A 6,354-nucleotide genomic window follows, 5' to 3' on the forward strand; every position below is an offset into this window, starting at 1 on the left:
GAGGGTGTGGTGTGTGGTGATGGAGAGATGGGGTGGGGGGGGGGGGGGGGGCTGTAAAGCTGACAGTGAAAGCTTGCAAGTTTATCAGCCATAGTGGGAAGTGCACTCTAGTAATAAAATATACCGATGGCTTGAATGACAGTTTCGGTCAACAGTTAAAGGGTCTGATAGTTGTACTTGTCTGCTTTGTTCCTCACATAGCTCATTTAACCTGACAGATGAAAAGCTATTGCACAGGGTTTCCCATGATTGTAAATTAAGATGTCCTACAAGAATGTAATAAATATGTAAACATAATGAATTTCTATGTCAAAACTGCCAGGCCTGTGGAGCCGCTTTAACTAGGAAAGAGAATGAAAAATAAGGTTTGTTGCCTTTCCCTTGAACATGTGTGAAAATATTATTTATCCAGAATATTAACAGAACGTTCTGCGTTCAAATAATTGTGTGCCAGTACATGCTGAAAGCAATTGCAGCAATAAGACATTATTTTGTATATATTGAAAACATTGATACATGCAATTGTCAGATTATTATTATATTATTATTATTATACACGGTTTATATAGCGCCAACAATTTGCATGGCGCTTTACAAAATGTAGGAGACGGTAAGGTTACCATACAATTTACAATACAATACAATTTCAGTACAATAGGGTTAGGAGAGCCCTGCTCATGAGAGCTTACAATCTAGGAGACAGATCATATACAAAGATATTAAAAAAGAAAAGGAAAAAAAGGTGGTAAATAGACCAAAAAAAAAAAGATTTTCTCCTTTTCATATTTTCCATCTTCCTTAAAGTGATATTAAGAAATGTCAAATGCTGATTAAATCACTTACAATGGATGCTGTTCATTGTTGTTTTTAAAACGTTTAGCTTCCTGCAGAATCAGCTGGTCCCCTGAGCACTGGCTCTGATATCCTGTTTTAGGGTGCCTCCTTTCCTTTTCAGGGTCCTATAAAGCCACCCTTGTATGTGCTAGTAAGCCGTGTGTATCTCCACAGACACACAGACACAGCAGGGCAAGACATTTACCTCCACCCAGCTCCCCTCTCCTTTCACCTCCCTTCTCCTCTTTCCTTCTCCCTCCTCCAAGCTAGTAGATGTACAGGTGCTGGAGGCTGCGCTGACCCTTGTGATCCTGTACCAGACATGAAGTTCAGGGAAGCCTAACAGAGAGAGTTGGAACTGTTTGGAAACATGATGACCGTAAGTGTTTGGGCAAAAATGTAAAAAAGTACTTTGTAGGGCAATGTATACTTGTTTGATCTGGATTTATTAATGAAAAAAAGATTACGAATGTAATACTACTTTAAAGTATATCTAAACCAAAGAACAAAAAAAAACCCCCAGCTTAATAGGTCTTAGATGTGGTGGCTGTATACGTTTTCTCTTTTTTTAAGCTTTTTTTGCTTTATTTGTACCAGGTAGTAACCTACTTCCTGTCCTAGGGTGACAACGTTCATTCACTGTACCATATCTATGGAAGAGCAGTGTTATCATTCTAAGACAGGAAATGTGTTAGCACTACAGAATACCTCCCCTATCCTCATTATATAACAAAATGCTTTAAATTGTATAGAGACATTGTTGGGGTTTACTTTTTTTTACCAATCCTGGACCAGAACAATGTTTGCATTTCTCACGCACATTAAAATCTTAATTTTTGGGGATAAAAAATTACATAACCACTTGAAGACCAGGTGTTTAGACCCCCTTCCTGTCCCAGCCATTTTTCAGTATTCAGCGCTGCGGTACTTAGACTAACGTTTATTCCGTCATGCAATGCTGTACTGAAAATAATTGTATACCATTTTTTGGGGACAGATAGAGCTTTATTTTGGTGGTATTTAATCACCACTACGGGTTTTTATTTTTACTATAATTAGGAAAAATTACAGAAAATTTTGAAGAAAAAAGTTTTTTTTACATTATGTTAGGAAACATTTATTATTACCCAGTTTTTTGGTAAAATATAAAAGATCGGGTCACGTCGGTTAAATAGACACCAAACATGTCAAGCTTTAAAATTGTGCGCACCCGCGACATCGCAGAAAACTACCATACCCAAAAAGCTTTTACCGCTCATTAGTTTAGTGTTATCAGTGATTGATGGCCCTAGAATTATTGCTCTCACTCCGACGTTTGCGGCGATATGTAACATGTGCGGCGTAATGGGCGCAATCGTCGTTTTTTCACGTATGCGCCCCCGACGCATGTTTGCATGCGTGTATGTATGGGTGAGGACTTTAAAAATGTTTTTTGTTTTTTTATTCTTTTCTTATGTGTAACTTTAAATTTTTTGGGGGGGGGGGAACTTAAATTTTGTTTCCTTTTTTTTTTCTTCCACTAAACTTTATTGCTATCACATAGGGGAGCTGATAAAACCCCCTATGTGATAGCAAAATATGTGACAGGTCCTCTTTATGGAGACATCAGGGGTCTCCAAGACCCCTAATGTCACCTAGGACCCCCCAAAAGAAGCTGATGCTCAACAGATCAACAGCTCTGCTCCATCAGCTTCTTTCCAGCTTCTGAAGCTGGAGGGTGAGACAAGAATGCGGAAGTGATGTATTATACAACACTTCCGCATTCTTGCAGAGGAGAGGGGACCGGAGGGAGCTCGTGTAACGATCTCCCTCTGATCCCCTGTGACACAAGCGACATGCTGATCCCGGGCTCGCACCGGACACAGTGGAGCCCGGGATCAGCGGGACAACGGCGGCGGGGGGGGCGGCCGCGGAGGGGGGGGGACCGATCGGCACCCCATACATGCGATCCGCCGGCTCTACAACCGGCAGATCGCTTGTATGGTAACAGGCATCGCTGCCTGTTTTTAAATATTGGCCATTTCCCGCTTGCACACGCCGAGCAGCGCGCGCGGTGGCGTGTCTGAGCGGACGTCTAAAGACGCCCGCTCAGATCTAGAGAGCTCCCGGCCGGCCGTTTTTGTACTTCAGCCGGCCCGGAGGTAGTTAAACCCCCCAAACAACTATATATTTTCTGAAAACAGAGGCCCTGTGAAATACACAAATGATAGTTGTAATTTTTTAGGTTGCACAATATTTGCACGTGTTTATCAAATCAATATTTTTAGGAAAGAATGCACTAAAATTATTTTTAGTGCAAATAAACACAATATAATACTAATTTTTTTGTAAAAAAAAAAAAGATAAGTATCAATTTTACATGTCAGCCAGCAGCTGACTGTTTAAAATGTTGCAAAGATCACGGATGCTGGAGCCATATCCTTGGTATAACCACTTACATAGTGGTTACAGGTCTATCCTATGGTCCTGAAGTGGTTAAAGTAGCATGACACCTCACACTCTTTTTTACTTTAAAGTATTCTGCATAAAGGAAACCCAGAGTATTAAGTATTTTTTCTAAGTGTGCCACTAATCTTCCAATTTTCTAGTCCGGGAGCACACAATGTTGAAGTCACATAATGATCTCATAACTGTCCATGCTGGGACTATACGACCATTCATCTTTAGTACTTACCCCAGTGCCCTTCATATCTGTAAATCCAACCAAATAGAGGACAATTGTGGAGGAAGGGGGATGGAGGGATTTGTTTCCAAAAGAGGAACGGTTAGTTATGCTTCATTTACCTCTGTAGTTGCAGCAACTGTGGATCAATTGTATCACCCTAATCGTCCCCTCCGCTCTTCAAAATACCTTCTGCTTTTCAGCTCCCTCGTCAACTCCTCCCATGCTAGCCTCCAGGACTTCACTAGAGTCTCTCCCGTCCTCTGGAACTCTTTACCCCAACCTGTCCGTCTGTCTTCCACTTTGACTGCCTTTAGGCGATCCCTCAAGACTCATCTCTTCAGGGAAGCCTATCCCACCTCAACTTAACCACTGAACTATCACTTTCTCAAACAATTCATCCCCACACAGCTCCCTCCTCATGTATCACTTCACCCTCCCTTTTTTTTTAGATTGTAAGCCCTCACGGGCAGGGCCCTCCTTACCATCTTTTCTTGGATTGTATTGTGATTGTAATGTCTTCCTTATATTGTAAAGCGCTGAGCAAACTGTTGGCGCTATATAAATCCTGTATAATAATAATAGTAATAATCAATTTATCCTCAAAGTTCACAGTAGACGCAGTGAAATCATTCAAGTCAGGACTCAGAAATCTTCTCTCCCCTCTTCCTGTACACCTTCTCTGTGTTTGTCGCTGCTTTGAGAATCAATTACTCCACAGTGTCTCCAGCTACAGAGGTCACTGAGGGTTTATTTTGAAGTGTATTTAATGTTTGTTAATGTATAAATATTTTAAAGCCCATAACCTGGCCAAAGTTCTACTTTAAAGGACATTTGTAGCAATTTGACTAAACATACAAAAATACATGACCGGTTTCCTCTATGCGCACATCTTTGGACTCTAGGGGAAAACAAGTCATAAAAATCCACCCAAAAATTTAAGAACATACCTACATTTTACTGGTAATTGGTCATCTTAATAATACAATTTACATGATTAATTTACATACTTGCTCCACTCTTTTATTTAATATAAAACTCCACTTAGAAAAAAAAAAAAAAACAACAATCCAACATACAGTATATACATATTTGATACATTTACCTTTCCATTTCAGTCTTCAGATGCTGTATTTTTCTAAAAAAAAAAATAGAATTCCTATTTTCTTCTTGCGAGGATGGTTGATTGCTTTTCCCAGAGGACTAAAGTCACATTTCAGACTTCTGCAATAAAAGTGTCATTTTTGGTGAGACATTCCCTAGGGCTCATCCCCTCCTAAAGGGATGCAAACACTGCAGCTTTTCCCATTACAGCACTGAGATTGCTAAGGTGGTTATCATGAAGACTGAGCCTCCCATTCAGAAAATAGTTTGAGAAAGGTCATGGCAAACTAAGAAGCATTTTTGTAAAATAGAAAAAGGTGTGAATCTGCAGAAAACTTTGCTTACATTTTTAAGTCTGGGGGTCTATTTTAATTTTTAACTAAATTGAAGTTACAGTTTAATGGAAATCTGTACTGAGATAAATATGTAAGCAGCCATTGCTGGCCACTGATGGGCAGATATCTGCTGTTCTTGCACTATTTGAACAAACTTTGGGTCAAGGGGTGAATCCCAGTTATTTCTAACAGTTTCTTGACATGCAAATTATATTAATTAGATATAACTGTGGGATCTTGCTATACCTTTAGTTAAAGCTGAACGGGATGAATGAAACACTGTCTAAATAGAAGAGTCATGTATATTCTTGCTTAAATCTTGGTCTACTTTGTGTGTTTCTTCCAGATCTGTGCACTACTCTAAAATGTTGCCTTTATATAGGGCTTTCCTGTAATAAAGACCAGTCACTGTTGCTCTCTCTGCTTGTGCAGGGTGACTGGTCTTGTATCCGCCCCCCTGAAATTTTCTGCAGGCAACCTCTGCTCTCTGCACAGACAATGTGCAACATAGTGATGATGTCACTGCTACTTTTTTTAAGATCATAACTGGATACATGTCTCTGCTGAGTTGCTGGGTCTGCACACCTGCTGTGGACATTATTAGGGATTCCACTCTCCGTGCTAAAGTTTTAATTTATTTTTATATTCTGAAGAATGGAACAAGAACTGCAGGAACATGCAAAGGTCGGCAGGAACATCCAAGCTACCAAGTACATAGGAACAGATATGGGAGTGAGAAGGAGATCTTAGTGTTGGATTATGCAAGATATATAAAAAGTCAGGGACTGCCTAAGGGCCGGTTCACACCATAAACAGTGCGTTCCAGAGCGGTCAGCGTTCCAGAGCGGAAGGGGGCGTGGTGGTGCGTTAAAATCAATAGCACCACAGCCATGCCCCCCACCTGCAGTTCAATCACCTACACCAAAATGCATGGCATATCAGTGCCTACGTTCCCGTCCAGTGCGATCTCCAAAAATGCTGCAAGCACTATGCTGCAAGGCTGACTGCTATGGAATGCACTGTTTATGTTGTGAACCGGCCCTTAAGGAACAAGTGCACTTTCAGAGAAAATGCACTTATTCTTTCTGTTCCTCTCCCATGACCTAACAAATCCCACCCTTCACCTCCGCAAACTGCTATGGTGGCTGACCCTGTCCGGGAGATACAGGGACTCTACTCTGCAGATGCGACCAGCAGTCAGAGGACTTCTGCGCAGGATATAAAAAAAACACAGGAGGGCCCTTTAAGGTCAGGTGTCTCTCTGAAAGTATTCATAGTAAAAGCTCCCAGAGAGGGGGATCACTATTCGCTTTATAAATGCAGGGGAAGCACCTTGTGCACCTTTTATTTAAAGATAACATTAGTTTATAGCTCTTTCATATATATATATATATGTGTATATATATATATATATATATA

The sequence above is a fragment of the Nanorana parkeri genome, unplaced genomic scaffold (genome assembly GCF_000935625.1).
Source record: "Nanorana parkeri isolate BGI_ZX_2015 unplaced genomic scaffold, ASM93562v1 scaffold43, whole genome shotgun sequence".
In the NCBI taxonomy this organism is placed as follows: Eukaryota; Metazoa; Chordata; class Amphibia; order Anura; family Dicroglossidae; genus Nanorana; species Nanorana parkeri.